Here is an 18,345-nt window from a genome sequence, read left to right as displayed (position 1 = left end):
TCTGACTGAGTTCCAGTCCTCTCCTCTCCCAAGTGGTGAAACAGGAAGCATCCTCCCGTCAGGAAGAAATTCAAGGTGCCATCCAGTAGCTTTGCCTCACGTCACTGATCGCCCTCAGTCGGAAATCTTGACTTGCAACTTTAGAGGGTGGGTCTCTGAAAGAATTTCAGAGCTTACACAGAGATGAGGTGTGTTGCTTTCTGATGAGAACGAAGCTGACTGGAACGCTGGAAATCTGCCTCTGACTGCTCCTCACAGGCAAGGGGCATCTTTTGTGGGCTGAGATTTCAGAAAAGGTAGGCACCATTTTGCTGTTGTTGTGGCCATTTGAGAGCTTTCAAACCACGTTGGCCTTGACTGTGTGTGTGTGTGTGTGTATGTGTGTGTAAGAGAGAGAGAGAGAGAGAGAGATGATCAAAATGCTCATTTTTGGCCTGATCATTTGAATCCCATTGCTTGATGACTTTTCCTTCAAAAATATTCAGTAGTGGAGAGCAAATGTTGAGTCCAGACTTCTCCTCGTGACCTGTATCACTTGCTCTCTGGCAAGTGTAAATGGATTCATTGTAGGGGTAGGAAGTGGAGTGGAATCAGGGAGTGGACTCACATGAGGCTGAGCCCTCAGTCAGTACAGCTTGGTGTATTCGGAAGGAGAAATGGAAAGGGTGACCACAGATCTCCAGGTGGCATGGCCAAGGCCATCTCAGACCATTTCGGCATGTCTGAAGTTTGGAACAAGGCAGGACTTGCTCACCTCACAGCGGCCAACTTCTCTAAACCGGCTCTATCTTGGATGAGACCCTCTCCATGCTGTGTGTGTCCAGAGGGCATTAACCGATTAGTTATAAAACTGTCAGCCTTGGCTAGAGGAACATAATAAAATTTTCCTTTTTTCTAACTCATGTACACGTTTAGTGAGGATATTCTTTGAAACAGTGTTGTTTCCTGAAAAGCCTTATGCAGAGCAAGGGAAAGAAACCTATGGGACTCACCAGATGATGAATATTAATTTATGTGTTAATCCTCAATATTCAAGTACTTTCTCAATCACGAGTGAGGTTTCTGACTTTAAACAGCACCTTTTCCTGCCTTTTCCCCTATAAGCTTTTTAAAAAGGGGTTGCCACTTAAAAAAAATTTCATCAGTAGAATTTGCTGAACAAAGGGGCACATTTTTTAAGGGGGGAAAATAGATAATAATTGCATAATCTTCCCTTTAAAAATACTTCTGCCTTTTCCAAAAGCAATCAAATCAATTGACATAGTTTGGAGACAATTCTGGGTCAGTAATAACCTACATAATTCTGGGTTAGTAATAATCTACATTTATTGAGTCCTTGCTGTGCATAAATGCATTGCCCATTTAATTCAGTGAGACAGAACTCATGTTCTGAAGTTTTCCAATGAGGACATTTCAGCTTAGTGAGAGGTATAGTAGCATAGCAGAGAAGTGAGAAAGCCCAAAGTCTGTTGCACACAGAAATACATGATTGGAGCCTTCTCTGTTCCTATATCCTGTTCTGTCAGCCCTTCAGAAACCTTGTCCTATAGAGGGGTTTCTGAAGCCATGATAATATGTAAATATGCCAACCTGGTATCTGATAGCAAAAGACCAAAAGTCAGTCTATAATTTGCTTCTGTTGGGGTGAAGGCATGGTGTGGTGAACAGAACATGGGCTAGAAAGGCAGACAGATCTAGATTTGAATCCCTGCTTTCTGCTTACTATTTATGTGACCTAGGCAAGCCAGTGAAATTCTTCAAACCTCAGTTTCTTTATTTATAAGCTAATTATTATAATATCCATCCCGCAGGGTTATTTGTTATAAAGGATAGAAAGACAAGGTATGCAAAGTGCCTTCTGCATGACTGACAAATGATAGGCTTTTGATAAATAGTATTGATTTCTCCCGTTATTTGCTAATGGATCCTGTTCTGGGCTCAGGGGTATCAGCAGTGAACAGACAAGACTGTGCCCTCATGGAACTGACCAGTGTTGTTTATTCTATCATAGTGTCACTGACTTTCCTTGAAAACCAGGTGGTGATTATTGACATCTTCTGTGGTGGAGCTGATCTGGCTTTGACACAGCCTGTGAGGCAGAGTGGTAAACATCCTATGCAAAGAGCCCCCCAGAGCGTAGTAAAATCAGGCAAAAAGCAAGAGCATCAGATAACTCTTTTGCAAGTATCAGTTTGTTGTGCTAATCTTTGCAGAGTTAAAGGAAAGATATGTTTTTACACACGCCTTCACACACACGCACACACACACACAGAGTTCGTTTGAGTTTTCTTAGGCCCCCAAGACATTGCCCGCAGGCTGTGCATGGGAGGAGGGTCCAAGGTCTCATAAAACACAGAGTGTAGCATGGCAACCATTCATTTACCTTGGGCTCTAGGCCATCTGTACAATAGCCTTGGGCTTTCTGAGGCATCCCCAATGTGAATTTAGGGATGGAGTCCAAAGAATGAACTGGAGATAATACACCTTCAAAAAAGTGGATTTGAAGAAGAGTATTTGATTTATTTACTGGCTAAAAGCCTATAGTCACGTTCACCAAATGGGCTAGTTGGCATCAAGAATGGTGCTTTGACAATCTCTCCCTACAGAGAGATAGAAGAGAGGAACAGGGGGGCTCCCTTTGGAATCAAATGCAGGTCTCCCTTCTCTTAGAAACACCTGCACACCCAATACACCAACTTTATTGGTCCTACACAGCCCAAGTTTGTTGTTTTGTTTATTTGGTGGACTCAGAATGATTGAAGAAATCTTTGTGACAGCCCTAGACAGTCCAGACAATTGTCACTATGAAATAAGACTTTCTAAAGTAGCAAGACTTATTTTCCTAAGCCCTATGCAACCATCAGTCTCATCATGTTATGGGTCATACTATATACATTGCCTTAAGATTGCATCTTGCAGTGGGTTTTTTAGATGAAAACAGAAATCACGCTAAAAACCTAAATTAGGGCTTAGGCATAAAACCCTAAAATGGCAAGTGAGTGGTGATATTAAGAATCTTCGACCTTGTACAACACTGTAACAGCCAAAATTCTTCACAGGGCTTTCTGTTGATGGAAGACAGATGTTTGGTTATAAATAGACGTTAGCAATCACTGTCTTTTAAAGACAGTTATTTTCAAATTTCATTATTATCATACCTTAAAGTCTGAGCAAGCCCACTAACAAATAGATGGTGGCTCTAGTGAGAAGGGGATTTAACTTGGGTGACCTTGACACAAACTTCACCTTTCCTAATTATGAGAATTTAAAATTTCTTGAGCTGTGAGTGTCTACATTCCTCGCAAATATAAAGAAATGTAAAGTCAAAGGGATTTGGTTCATTTTAATAACCATTTCTCCTCCTCCTCCTCCTCCTCCTCCTTCTTCTTCTTTTCTTCTTGTTTTGTTTGTTTGTTTGTTTGTTTTTGTATTTTTTCCCCCATCTGGTCATTGGAAAGTCTGTGGAGACAGTTCATGCTGCATTCTTAAGGAGAGTAAACTCAACAGACCCAAGGCCTATCACATAGCTGGTATTTGGTTTATAGAGGTTTCAGTTCAATGGAAATCTTCCTTTTTATTGATCTCCAAATTCTATCTTCAGGAAAGAGCAAAAAAATGGAGATATTTAATGAAAATCTCCAAATCTCTTTAAGACTGGCACACATGGGGCACCTGGGTGGCTCAGTTGGTTAAGCGTCCGACTTCAGCTCAGGTCATGATCTCGCGGTCTGTGAGTTCGAGCCCCACATTGGGCTCTGTGCTGACAGCTCGGGGCCTGGAGCCTGCTTCAGATTCTGTGTCTCCCTCTCTCTCTGCCCCTCCCCTGCTCATGCTCTGTCTCTCTCTGTCAAAAATAAATAAACATTACAAAAAAAATTTTTTTAAAGATTGGCACGCACACACACACCACAGTCTCTCTCTTGCACACATACATTTACGTGCAGGTGCATAATATAAAAATAAAACCAAAGGATACATATATTGTGTGTCTGTGTGACCAAGGTTTATTTCTCTTTCTGTCATAGATGGTTCTTCTTCCATCTTTGTAGCTGGGCCTTCTGAAACATGTGACATGTGGTCACTAGGACTGGAGAAGGGAAAAATGAAAACAGGTCTCCAGCTTTTTAATTTTTTTTTTTTGAGGTATAACTGATATAGAACATGGTGTTAGTTTCAGGTATATGACATAATAATTCAACATTTGTATCTCTTATGAAATAACCACCAAGTATATCCCTCCTTTATCTCTTAATGAGAAAACTGTGAAATTCACAGATAAGGCATGCATTTGAAGAGACAAAATATTACATTTGGAGAGACAAAATGTTACATTAAGGGGCTTGAAATAATTTTTATTTACTATATCCATGTTCTAAAATGAAGTACTTAGGGAAAATCGTATGCCACAATCCATTTGTTCTCTACAGAGTACTCGTATGCAAGAACAAAGTCTTTTCCTCTTATTTTGATTCCTTTGCCAGACATATTTTAGTGGATAGTCAATAAATAGTTGTTGATTAGATTGATCTTGACATAAGCCGAACATTAAAATAATCCTTTCAAAATTCAAGCAAAAATTCTGAGAGCATTTTCTTCAATAACGAAGGTTATTTAACATCATTTAATAGCTAAATTGGCTTCAATTTCTTCCCCTCAAATTTTGTTTTCTTGTTTGACATCCCATTAAAACTTGAAAACCATAAAATCTGCTGATGCTGAACAAATCTCAAATTATGCAGATTAGCAATTTTCATTTGTAACGTTCACATCATGAATTCATTATCATATTCTGCTTTGGGTCAAAGTTGCAGGGTTTTATAATGAGCTCCTCCTGTCCTATTAGCTGTAAGTGGCTTTCCCTGACTTGTTTCAAATGGAGATCTGCTTTGGTCTATAACCAATGGTATAAGAATAAAGCTTCAGAGCATTTCTAGATGACAACTATAAGATAACATGCAAGCTGAATTTTCCCAAGTAATTGGTTCACAGATTGCACTATTGTAGTAGATTTCAGACTTTTTGGTGGGGGGGGGGGGGGAGGCATCACTGATGGTAAGAAATACTTTTTAGATCTCAATTTAAATACACACACACACACACACACACACACACACACACACAGTGACCGAAATGAAAGTTTCACAGAACAATACTGGGTACGTATTGATGTTTTCTCTTCTATTCCATCCCATTCCACTCCATAAAATTTCTGGTCATAGCTACTAATAAATTTTGTGACCTACTAGTAGTGGTTCTCATTACTGGCTGAATATAAGAATCAACTAGGGAACTTAAAAAAAAGAAAAGAAACTAAAGCCAAAGGCACAGTAGACCAATGAAATGAACTAGAGATTCTAGACATAAGCCTCCATCTATTTGGACTCTTGATTTATGATCATGTTGATACTATACAGAAGGGATAGGCATTTGAATATACAGATGGGGGGAAAAACCTAGAATCCTGATTCTAACCTCGAAATTTATGCACATCTGAATGTTAATTTGGGTGTGGCAGGTAAAACTATAATTTCTAAATCTGCATTGTTCTGATATGATAGCCACTAGCAACTTGTTGCAATTGTGTCCCTGAAATATGGCTGGTCCAGTAGAGACAGGTTATAAGTGCAAAACGCACACCAGATTTCAAAAACTTACCAGAGAGAAAAAATTCATAATGTCTCATTAATAATTTTTATACTGGTTATATGTTGAGATGATAATATTTGAGATATATCGTGTTAAATAAAATACATTATTACAATTAGTTTCACTTTTTTTTCTTACTTCCTTAAATGTGACTAGGAGAAAACTTTCAGTTACATATTTGGCTCCAACTATTTTTCCACTGGACAACATCATTCTTGATGACGAAATAGAATATATTCATGACCTGGGGGCAGGCAGTGATTTTTTTTTAAAACAAGACACAAAAAGTACTAGCATAATGAAAAAGATCTATATATTGGACTATCCTAAAGCGAATAGCTTCTTTCCATCAAAGCTTACTATTAAAAGAGTAAGAGACAAGCTGCAGAGGGGAAAGAGACATTTGCCATACATATAAACAATGAAGAGTCATGTCCAGAATCAGGAAACAGGTCCATTAAAAAAGGTAGACCAACACAATAGAAAATAGGGCAAGAGATTTTTTTTAACGTTTATTTATTTTTTTTTTAATTTTTTTAACGTTTATTTTTTTTTTTTTTATTTTTTTAACGTTTATTTATTTTTGAGACAGAGAGAGAGCATGAACGGGGGAGGGTCAGAGAGAGGGAGACACAGAATCTGAAGCAGGCTCCAGGCTCTGAGCTGTCAGCACAGAGCCCGACACGGGGCTCGAACTCACAGACCGCGAGATCACGACCTGAGCTGAAGTTGGCCGGTTAACCGACTGAGCCACCCAGGCGCCCCTAATGTTTATTTTTGAGAGAGAGAGACAGAGAGAGAGAGAATCCCAAACAGGCTCCGTGCCATCAGCACAGAGCCCAACACGGGGTTCAAACTCACGAACCGTGAGATTATGACCTGAGCCAAAATCAAGAGTCAGATGTTTAACTAACTGAATCACTCAGGCACCCCTGGGCAAGAGATTTGAACAGGTACTTCACAAAAGAGCATATCCAAATGGCCAAGAAACATGAAACATGCTCAAAAATATGAAACAAGGTACATCCCCTGACTAACCATTAGGGGGATGCAAATTAAAACCACAGGGACGTACCACTACACACCCACAAGAGAGGCTAAAATTTGAAAGACCGCAGAGGTGTTGGTGAGAATGTGAAGCAGCTAGAACTCTCATACACACATGTGGGAGTATATATTGGCACAACAGCTTTAGAAAACTACGTAACTATATGCCCTACAGAAATGCATATGTATGTTTACCAAAGGTATGTTCAAGAATGTTAACAAATAGTAGCATTATTTGTTACAGCCCCCAATTCAAAACAACCCACATTTCCTTCAACAGGAGAATAAAAAAATAGATTGCGATATAGTTATACCATGGAATACTAAACACCAGTGAAAATGAGTCAACCACTGTTACCTGCATCAACCTGGATGTATCTTAGTCATACATGTTGAGGGAAAGACTCTACATGCAAACGAATGCATTCAGTGGGATTCTGTTCATATAAATTCCACTAGGCAACATTAATCCTTACTGTTAGAAGTAGTCTAGGATAGTTGGAGAAAGTGGGGTAGTGACTGGGAAGGGACACAAATGCAGAGGCTAGGATGCTGGTAATACCCTGTTTCTTGGGCTAGCTGTTGGTTCTAACACAGGTGTGTTTACTTTAGTGATTTGTTACTTTACTATCCTACACTGTGCTTTAATACATATGTTTGTTAAGCAACAATAACAACAATACTGATGACAGGATGGCGCCTTCAGAGATCCTGATTTATGTGGTCTAAGGGGAGAGCTTGGCTTAAAAATATTTTCCAGGTAATTCCCATAGAGAGCCAGAGTTGAGAGCCAGTGCGTTAATGGGTCACAACTGGCTCCTTCAAACACCATGTGCTGATACAAACTATAATCATTAAATGAGGCTGTGCTAGGCTCATATTATCTTTACTTAACTTGCACTGACTTTGAAGACATAGTTCACATTGATAAATCTTAGAGACATAAGGAATCACAAAGTTAAATGGCTTAGAAAGCAAAGCAGGTAACAAATTAGCAGTGATTAGCAGGGCCTGGTGATTAATCTTGTGCCTCCCTTAAGGCCTGCAGGTCCTATGATTATTTCCAGATCTTCTGGTCTTTTCAAATGAAACTATAGATCTGGATTTTTATGTGAAAATTCCTAAATTTGAAATGTTGGCTCAAATTGTTTTAAAGCGCTATGTAGGTTCCAAACTGATTGGGAGGTCCAATTCAGCCTATATCAAGAACTGCCACCGGTTTGTAACCCTGACTTAAAGTTTTAGAGTTAGAAGGAAACTTATGGGTATAATTGTATAGACTGTTAATTATGTTTCCCTTTTCTGCTTCTGCAGGGATGCTGTGAAAGTGAAGGCGAAACTTTTATATATATATATACGTATATATATATACACACGTACATACATATATAGTACGTGAATTCCTCCGCAGAAATCTCTCATTTATACTCAAGGTAATTACTGTTCATTTTATTTGTACATTTACTGTTTAATTTATTTTACATTTTGTTTTATTTTATCTCTACTGTGTTTTCTTAGCTGTGATCTTGGAAAACTACAGCTGTGACCCAAAGCTTTATTATTATGTGATATTGTTTTATGTGTTCTGGGGAGGAGAGGTGTCTGGGCAAGGCAAGTGCCGTGTTCTTCTCTATGAAATACTGTAGGTCCATACTCTGGTTTTGTTTTTTGTTGTTTTGTTTTGTTTTGTTTTGTTTTGGAAAAAAACAAGGGCCCAGGAAGGGCCCAGGGCAGGAGTGCGTGTGGAATTAGGTGGCCCTCAGCCTGGCCCTATCCCCCTTCCCAGCCCCAAAATTGTCCTGCTGGGCTAGAAGCCCAGGGCATATGTGTGCAGATGCCCCAGTGTAGGCGCCCAAGTGTGAGTTCCTCGTCTCCTCCCCAACAGTCTCCTTTTGGCCATCCCTAGGCCTAAGGGTATGTTGTGCTGTCACTTTTTTGAAGGATACACCTGGAGAAGTGTCCATGGAGGCCTTGGAAGTGGACTTAGACGTTGTTTAGGCATGGAATTCTAGGGTCCTAGGCAGCCCTAGCGAGTCTAGAAAGGGGCTATGGTGTATGTGGGGGCATGTAGCCTTGGGCCTATGGACTCTTCGCCCAGTGGGAGACAAGTGTGGCCAGAGGAATGCCAGAGTGGCGTCTTTTAAAATAAGGCCAGGGTGTAAGGGTGGGACTGCTCCTGGGCATGAAGCTTAGGGCCCTTTGTACACAGTTGGTGCTTAATGATATCACTAATTGATGCATGACAGAGTGACAAAGGCTGAGCGATTTCAGAATTGCCATGGACTATGTAAATGTGACTCCTCTCTACCATCACGCCCTGTAAACATGCACCTGACAGCATGGCAAAGGTTGAAATTGCTTAGATTTCATAAGGTGACTGACAGCTGAGTAACATTCCCAACCTCATAAACTAGCAGGAAGAAAAATTTACTGAGAAACAGCTTCACTTGGCAGGGAAGAGAAGCATCTAGTGTTCTCCCCACCCTGAACGAAAGGACTTCACTGAGGCTCCAATAGGGATCTCTTGGTATATTTTAAGAGACTCCACACAAGTTTAGTGTCTCTCTCTCTCTTTAATATTTACATATTTTTGAGAGACAGGACAAGCAGGGGAGGGGCAGAGTGGGGGTGGGGGCACAGAGGATCTGAAGCAAGTTCTGTGCTGACAGCAGAGAGCCCAATTCGGGGCTGGAACTTGTGAACCATGAGATCATGACCTAAGCCAAAGTCAGACTCTTAACCGACTGAGCCACCCAGATGCCCCTAGAGTAGTGTCTCTTTCACTTATATTTCATACACTTCTTGCACTTGGGATCTTTGCTGTTGAATATCATGCGATCCTTTCATTCACCATCTTTCAGAGCATTGCTGTCTTTCACATCGGCCTTAAGACATCCATATTTAAACTTCACTAACATGAGTGACACAGAGGAACTCTGAATCCCCCCATCCAGCACGTGAAGCTAGCTGCCTGCCCTGTGGGTCCCCTCTACTCCAGTTCCACCACCGTCTCTTCCCCTAGGTTCACACGTTGCCCTGCTTCACAAAATTCGGATTAGTCATCCCCAGTAGCACTTCAGCCAACTATATTTCTTGGAGAAAAAAGTCTTAGGTTAAAGAAAAAGGCCTTTAAAAAGGAAGGCTTAGGAAGCCATAGACCTCAAATTAGGATCAATAGAGGAGTAGCTGGAAAATCACATTGGCACATGACCAACGTATGTCCCCCAGGGAAAAGGGAATTGACTGCGTGCAAGATGTGGCCTTGACATAGGGAACTCTGTATATGTTAGCACAGTGTTTTCTTTTGTTTGTAGCATAGATTTGCATTAATAGACAGAAATCAGAGACTGAAATGAAAATTATGTTTTGGGGAGAAAGTTAAGGATACCCTTTTGGAAAGAATGTATGTTTGAAAAGTCTGGTGGCTCAGTAGGCTCGGGTCATTACCCGAGGTCTTGATTTCGGCTCTTGATTTTGGCTCGGGTCATTACCCCCTGGGTCATGGGATCGAGCCCCATGTTGGGCTTTGAGCTGGGCATGGAACCTGCTTGGGATTCTGTCTCTCTTTCCCTCTGTCCCTCTCCCCCACTCACACTCTCAGTCTCTCTCTAAAAAATAAAAATAAGTTTTAAAAAGTTCAAAAAAAAAAGTCTGGAAACCTAGGGAAATTTTTATTTTTAAATAATGTTACATTTTCATACAATATATGCAGGATGTTTTTCCCTCCACCCACTTTTGCTGGCAAAATTGCTCTAAATTTGAAGCCATGGATTTAATCATTAATCAAAAGCTGTAAAATGAATAAATGAGATATTTTCCCTATGTTCTAGACTTTGCACATGCCCTCCCTAAGTCTCTGTCTCTGTCTCTCTTGATCTCTATTGTCTCTCTGTCTCTGTCTCTCCCGCTCTGTACTTAAATTGCGCTGTGCTGATACAGTGCAGAGCCCGACTGCGGGCTCGAACTCACAAACCCTGAGATCGTGTCCTGAGCCAAAATCAGGAGCTGAACGTTTGACTGAGCCAGCCACGTGCCCCTTATTGTCCTAAATTTGTTGTGATTTCGGACTCAAAGAAGAAGGCCCTTGCGAACATGCAGTTGGGATTTTTTTCCTGCACTCCTTCACTACCTCTGGGCCCTATACTGTAAGCTTCCACACCCACCACACCTCACCCTCCTCTGAAGATTTCGAGAATCTTTGTCATCTTGTTCTTTTCCAAAGACTGCTTCATTCTGCGGGGGCAGCAGGCTGTGTGACAGGAAACCCTGCCTTTAAGTATTACGTAAGCATATGTTTTAAAACCATTAAAATCTGGGCTTGCTTCATCAGTGTGCCTTAGTAACCCCATGTCCTTCCCTGAAAGTAATTTGGCATCCTCCTCATCTGTGAGAGGAATGTTCCAGATTCTTTCTTGATCAAGATGGGGCCCCACACCCTAGGTTTTACTCTCTTTCATAAAATGACTCCTTTGGTGACACTGCCCAAGACAGGTTCTAGTGAGGTAAGAAATCCCTCTGTCACTGAGGAACTGAGTTACCGTGTCAAGTGACACCCATCCCTCAGAAAAGCTGCCACCTTGCCAACACTTGGTCTAGGCAGCCTTAACACTGATGAGGGTATTGCAGGAAGCCAGTGAATGATGGCTGACTATTGGGCCACCTGGAAGACCATGGCGCCATTGATGAGGAAATGTAAATAGTGACAGTACTGACACCTACAGCTTATTGAGCACTTCCTGGACGCCCCAAGTTACACCAAGTGATTTAGACACATGACCTTATTTAATGCCGACTTAGACTGTAGAGAAGTAAAAAATATTGTGCCTATTTTGCAGATGAGGAATTCAAGGCTTAGAGGAAGTCATGCACTCTCCTAGCTCAGGTATCGGGAAAGGATGACGATGAGCATTCAGAGTCCCAAACCCCTATTCCTTGGTAAGCCAATAGGCCTAGGGTTGCCCCATGTCCTGTCCCAGAAATTCTACCACGGTGTGTCGTGGTTGGGGGGGCTGGGGTCTGGGTATCACCCTAGGGGAGTCTGATCATCGAGAAGGTCTGAACTAGATGACACTGTGTAGTATTGCCTCTGCAGGACTGTCTCCAAGTTTTCTGTTTGGCAAAGTTTGTGTCCATCACATAGGCTTCCCTTACTGAAAGAAAGAAATGGAACTGGTTATCGTTTCCCAGCAGTGAGCAACGTGCAGGTTATGGGGAGAACGTAGTTGTGAAGGGGCAGGGGGGTCTCCTTACTCTCCCTTGGGGAATCTTTTTAAACTTAGCATTTAATCCTACTGTCTAAACCAGCCTGACGTCGGATTCTTGGCCAGACCCAGTAAGGGTTAAGATCATAAGATACCATGACTCTGTAACATGGGTCCAGCATTCTGCCGTGTTCAGGTATTTCTACATACCGAATCACTCTTAATCTGCAATAGGTCTCTGTGGAAGGCAGGACTGGCACCCTGGAGCACGTGGAGCAAACAAAGATTCAGAGGGACTGAGTTGCCCAAGTTCGCTTAGTTTTAGGAGGCAGGGCTGGCGCTCGAACCTTGGGCTTTCTGACACTAAAGCCATAGTTCTTTCTCAAGTTTTGCGACTGGTTGAAAGACAACGAGCTACTTGAGCTGGTGTGTGAAGCACTACATTCTTTTTTTTTTCTTCTTTTTTAATTTTTGATTATATTCATCAGTTACGGGCCTGCAGTTTGTGGGACGGTCTTGCTGACTCTTCTGACTACATGGCGGGGAGGCTCCTGCAGCAGCACCCTTCCGCGCCACCCAGGAGGGCTCTGCAGACACGAGGCCAATCCTCTGGTCTCTCAAATGGGAGAACTGAGACAGGACCAGGGCGTCTCCTCAGACCCTTCTGTGAGTCACCGTCAGCGAGCTTCCCAGCCCCCTTCTTGCCTACATCATTCACTTGTGCCTGTGACTAATAACAGGGTAATTTGTGGAGCAAGATGGGTAACTGACCAGGCCAGGGAAGAGAGCTTGCAAGAAAGGACTCGGTGGAGAGGAGCAAAATATTTAATAGCAGTTGGAAAGGAAATGGTGATGTGATGCTAACTGGGTTAAAATTTCTTTACATTGCAACAGCATTGCCTAGTTACCCAGCTATTCATTTACCTTTTAGACTTCGAAAGTTAACTTTAAAAGAATGGGGGGTGGGGGTAGGGAGGAATTCTACCTTTGAAGGCAGAATTATGAAAAATCCATCCTATGTAACTTTCTCATAGATTCCCTCCCAATCATCTCTCGGCCCGTTTTCTTTGAACCCTAGGATTTACATGCTTCTAAGACTTATCTATTCTGTAACTTTGCTTCACATCCTTCTGATTTCAGTCATACCTGCTTTTCTGCAAGTTCCTAGCCATGTGACTGGTCTCAGTAAACATCCTTGATCAGGGCCTCGTTTTTGGCCCTGAGCTGGACTTTGGCAATGTCTGTCAATTAATGACTGGAACAGAGATAGAGCAGAAATGTGATAAAGTTGAAGAGGCATCTGGAAGAATTACATTTTGGTGAATCCTGTCTCCGTAAACTGCATTTTCTCTCTTATCTTCATTACCTTTGGCATCTCAAGTCAGTTTATATAGATAGATCTTTCTACTGGCTATGGGAGCACACTCTATTTTCTCTGAAATTGTTAGAGTACAAAAGATATTCTCATAGTTAGCTTTTGCATCTTTAAGAAGGCTATGAGAAGTTTTAGTAGGTAACAAACTTGCCTTACTTCAAATCAGCCAGTAGCTTTTGTAAGTGAAACATTTACATGAAAAAATGATTGTCTTAAAATGTTAATGTGAAACAAATCACCTTAATAACACCTTTTAGTAATGGGAAACTGTGTGTATTGGGAAAAAGCTGGCTTTCCTGGGTTTGCTTGGTCAGTGCACCTGTATTTCCCTGGGACTCCATTTCTTCATATGTACAGGGCTGGACTGGATGATTGTATGGTTTTTAGAACAAAATTTACCTTTGTTGATTTGAGTCATTAAGCAGAAATCGGTTATAAATTTTCCTAATATTGGATCAACAGTAACAAATTGTCAACAGTAACAATAATTTAAAATTTTCAACACCAAGAATTTTACCATTTTTTCATTCCTTCTAGTTTGCCTTTATACACACACACACACACACACACACACACACACACACACACACTGAGATGTATATGTATAAAGTAGTATAAAAATGAGATGATATACCATCATATCATTATAGTATAGATATAATTTTGAATTTTGGGGTTTTTTTACAAGTCTAAACACTTCTCATGTTGGTAAACATCATAATTGTTAGTCTTAGCTGAATGTTATTGCATAGAGCTAACATTTCAAAATATACTTAAACCTTTCAGATTTTTAAAAATCATTATTATGAACACTGAGACTGAAGTAGTATTTATTAACTATAGCCTAAACATATTTTTGTCCTGTTTCACATATATTCCTAGGTAGGCTTGAACATTTGGTGACTTCTAAACTTATTACTCTAAAGGGTGGTATCACTTATGTTTTTTTTTAAATGTAGTAGTTTTAACTATATCACAGCACTGTATATTATTTTTAAATAACTTAATTTAAGAGATGTCAGTTAAAGAATTTAAAGTTAAAGAAGAAAGTTCATTTTAGGTCCTCCTCTTCAGAAGGGCAAATGATATTGAACAGCTTGACTCCAATTTATTATTATTTATTATTATTTATTTATTATTTATTAACAGGCATGTAATAAAGTGATTTACAAACATTTACTCACTCACAGAGTACATTACCACTGCTGTTTTGTAGATGGAGAGATTGACATTGACACTAAGTTAGCTGTGTGGGGGCGCATAGTTAGTCAACTGTCAGAACCAGGTCTTAAATCCAGGCAGTCTGGCTCCAAAATCCATGTGCTTGACTGCTGTGCTGTATACTGACTCCCTTAATATCTATTGAGCACTTACTGTTTGTACACTTACTGTATGCCAAGTTAGGGATGCTGTTGTGAGCAAAACAGGTGTCCCGCCTATTCTTGTGCATCTTGAAATCTAAGGTGGGAGCCAGAATCCAATCAACATACAAACATGTAATTACAAATTTAATACAGGTTGTGAAGGAAAAGAACAGGGGGCGATGGCAATATTTGGTTTAGATTTGGAGCAATGTGTGGTGGGGGGCAGGGGTCATGGAAATCCTTGCTGGAACTCTTAGGGAGGCTTAAGTTGGGGCTTGAAGGATTAGGAGGAGAGAGTTGGGTGAAGATGGGGAAAAGGAGTCCTGGCAGAAGGAATAGTCAATGCACATACTGGGAGGCAGGTAAGAACTTTGTGTTTTGTTCTCAAGAGTCTGAAAGCAGACCTGACTTGCGGGATCACAAAGTGAGGAGCATGGGAGGCACAAGTCAGCCTGGAAAAGCAGACAGGGATCTAGTGGCCCAGGGTCATTCCCAGGAGACCATGCAGAGGTGAGGGCGGGCCATGAGGAGCTGCCTCCAAACAAAGGGGGTGCCGCTGGGACCCTAAGCCTCCGGCAGAGCCATCCCCACGTTGGGTTTTTCTGCACACAACAGCAAACAGTAACTTGTGATTTTCTAGGAATTAAACTTCATTGGCTCAATATTTAAGTTAGGAAGCGGGCTATTTAAGCTAGGAACCCAGATCAAGGCGTATTGTGAAATTTTATTACAGAGCCAAGAGAAACATGGCCTGAAGAGAATGGCACTAGGGGATAGCCCTGGCTTCAAAGAGAGCTTGACCCCATACAGATGCCAAGTGCCTAGTTGGCATTTTAGGAGTTTATTAGTTTTGCTGGGAAAATATCCCAATTATGTTTACTAAACAGGGAGAACTTATTGCCCTAGTGGAAAGTGATGGCTGCTCATGGGGACATTAACCTAAGCCTTGGAATGGAGAAAGGAGCAGAGGAGGAGAAGCACATCTTTCTGAAATCTCCAGGCATCATTTAATCTGTAACCAAACTCTACACACAGTATTAGAAGGGAAAAATGAGAGGGTTCTCCCTTCTGCTTTGGAACTTCAGAGGCTTTTTTCACTTTTTGATTTTTTTTGTTCAGAATAACTTTAGCTTCTGTTAATTCATATTAGATTAAGCATATTAGATTAAAAATTGGACTTTTCCATCAAGGCAGTCTGGGCCCAATCAAGATTGGAGAAAATAAAGGATTGGCCAGTAGGAAGAACTCTATAGAATGCAGGGATCACTGCTGTAGGAAACCCTCACCCCTGGGGCTGAGCTAGAGCATGCAAGGAAATGCCACCCTATCTGCACCGCTCCCTCCCCCCCGCAGGAGGCAGACCTGTTGGGGAGGACACAGAGGAATTACCAGCAGAATAGGCTGGAAAGCAGCCCCCTAGAACTTGCCGGGAATCTGCCCTCCAGAATGCGGGGGAGACCTAGTCACTGGAAAGTGTCTCACTGGCAGCACTCCCCAAGTACAAAACTCCCCAGGGAGAATCTGCTGGCTGCTCAGGGCTCCTGGAGCCTTTCACTGGAGCCTTTTCACTGACTTTCACCACAGTCAGGAAGCAAAACCCTTTCATCCTGCAACATCCCTCCACCATCCTCTATTGATAGAGCTCCAGGGCGAGCTGGCAAAGGGAAAATAGGAAAGGAAGCAGACCCGTTCACAGAACAGGCAAAAAAAAAAAAAAAAAAAAAAAAAAAAAAACGGTGGATTTGCAGTTGAGAGGCAATGAATTGATAATTGGCACAGGCTTCATACCAGAAGCCCTGTAGGCAGAGCAAATCCTGAGCATGCTCCCCAGTAGGCAGAATACTAATGGAAATACAGGTCCCCAATTGACTTATTATTTTAAAAAGTCCTCCAGAGTTTTTAAATTATTGAATTTAAATTACTGAGCTCTTTATATATTCTAGATACAATGTTTTCCTATTGCAAATATTGTCTCCCCGTCTATATAGGCTTCCTTTTTGTTCTCTAAGTGATATTTTTGTTGTTTTTGAGCAGATGTCTCCAGATTTTATAATCTACCTGGAAAAAATATAACACAATATGGCAATGTAGTTCTTATTTCCTTCTCCTTCATATTTTTCTATATATATGAGAGTTACGGTCTGAGCTGTTAAAACAAAAAGGACCCAAAATTCAATGGCTTCTTGACAACAAGAGTTTCTTTCTCTTGTATGTAACTGTGCAGACATGTGGTAGGCCAGGATAATGGGCTAATTGGCCTCAAAGATTGCTTCTATCCTGTCATCCCTATTTCTAGTTATTAGGATGGAAGAAAGAGAGAAACAGAGACACACAGCTTGGTATTTAGGGAGATTACTCAAGTGAATTCCACTGCTGTGTCATTGACGTGGACACAGTCACGCATGGCCAAATCTAGCCACAGGGGAGGTTGGGCAGTGTCTCACATGGCAGGACAGCCACATGCCCAGGGAAAACCTGGGGCCAGGGGTATATGGGGACTGTAAAAGGAAGAATCATTGAATACTCAGGACATCCTGATACCCCTCAATGACTTCTTTGAGGTGATATCCTGGTTGTGTTTGCAAATGCTCTGTATTTTTCTTTTTTTTAAGCTATAGGTCTGTCTTGAATTTCTTCAAGGCTTTAAATTGATATAATGGTAAAATTTAACATGAGAGAGTTATTTATCTTATTGTAAGTCAGTTACTTCTCTACACAGAGTATAGGTTTTGTTTGTTTATTTATTTATTTATTTATTTATTTATTCATTCATTCATTCACTCATTCATTCATTTTTCTCTTCAGTTTTCTCACTGTAAGCCCAAACATTTATAGGCTTTTAGTGCACTAATTTAATCACAATAAATATTCCTCAGAGGTAAGTTAGTCTATCACTTGCATTGTCTTATCCATTTGAAATGGCACAATTTATTTATTTTTAAGTTTTTATTTATTTTGAGAGAAAGCGCACCAGAGCACGCAGGAGAGGGGAGGGGCAGGGAGAGACTCCCAAGCAGGTTCAGTGCTGTCAGTGCAGAGCCTGACACGGGACTTGATCTCACGAACTGTGAGATCATGCCCTGAACGGAAGTCAAGAGTCAGAGGCTTATAACTGAGCCACCCAGGCGCCCCTTAAAATGCTTTTAGAGCTGGAATTTACAGTTGGCTCAGTCCTTATGCCATTGACAGGAAGCAAGTAGCTGCTAATGTTTTCCTATGTGTTTATCTTGAAGGCTTAACCAGTTTTTTTGGCCGAGTTAGTAGAATTCATTCCAAAGAAAACACAAACAGATGAAATACAGATAAACATATTTACCTGATCCCTTGCACCAAATTTTAAAAATTGTTTTGCAACTAATAAAAATGAGATGGTTTTTAGATAATTAAATTACATATCACTTTTGGCTCTAGCGTCACTCCTTGATCGTTCAAAAGTCTATGCCAGTCTCGGCAAACCTTCTGTCCATCCATTCAACAAGTCCTTACTTAGTGTGTACTGTGTGGCAAGCCTCGGGTGTACAATAGTGAACAATCCAGGCACACTCTTTGCTCCTCTGGAGTTGCCTTTCTTGTTAGCAGAGGACCCTGGTCCCACTGTAATCTGGCCGGTCACCCAGTCTCCAAAGCTCTCACCAACTCTCATATCCTCCAACACTAATAATACTCTGAGATAGTGAACATCGATTCAAATGGGTCTTTCCATCACTTTATT

At 41.1% G+C, this 18,345-nt stretch overlaps 1 protein-coding gene across 1 annotated transcript in view; it reads left to right on the top strand.

Annotated features, from left to right (window-relative positions):
- The first annotated feature begins 45 nt into the window (after positions 1-45).
- The window catches only part of CERS3 (ceramide synthase 3), a 105,837-nt gene continuing 87,537 nt past the window's right edge, over positions 46-18,345 (top strand). The window contains exons 1-2 of the mRNA XM_045448790.1: positions 46-296; positions 8,008-8,126. The gene's annotated coding sequence lies outside the window, so the exon portion shown is untranslated. The remainder of the gene's footprint in view (positions 297-8,007; positions 8,127-18,345) is intronic.

Source organism: Leopardus geoffroyi, chromosome B3, assembly GCF_018350155.1.
Source record: "Leopardus geoffroyi isolate Oge1 chromosome B3, O.geoffroyi_Oge1_pat1.0, whole genome shotgun sequence".
NCBI lineage: Eukaryota > Metazoa > Chordata > Mammalia > Carnivora > Felidae > Leopardus > Leopardus geoffroyi.
The sequence above is the reverse complement of the archived record's forward strand: the minus strand, read 5'-3'. Positions and strand labels throughout refer to the sequence as shown.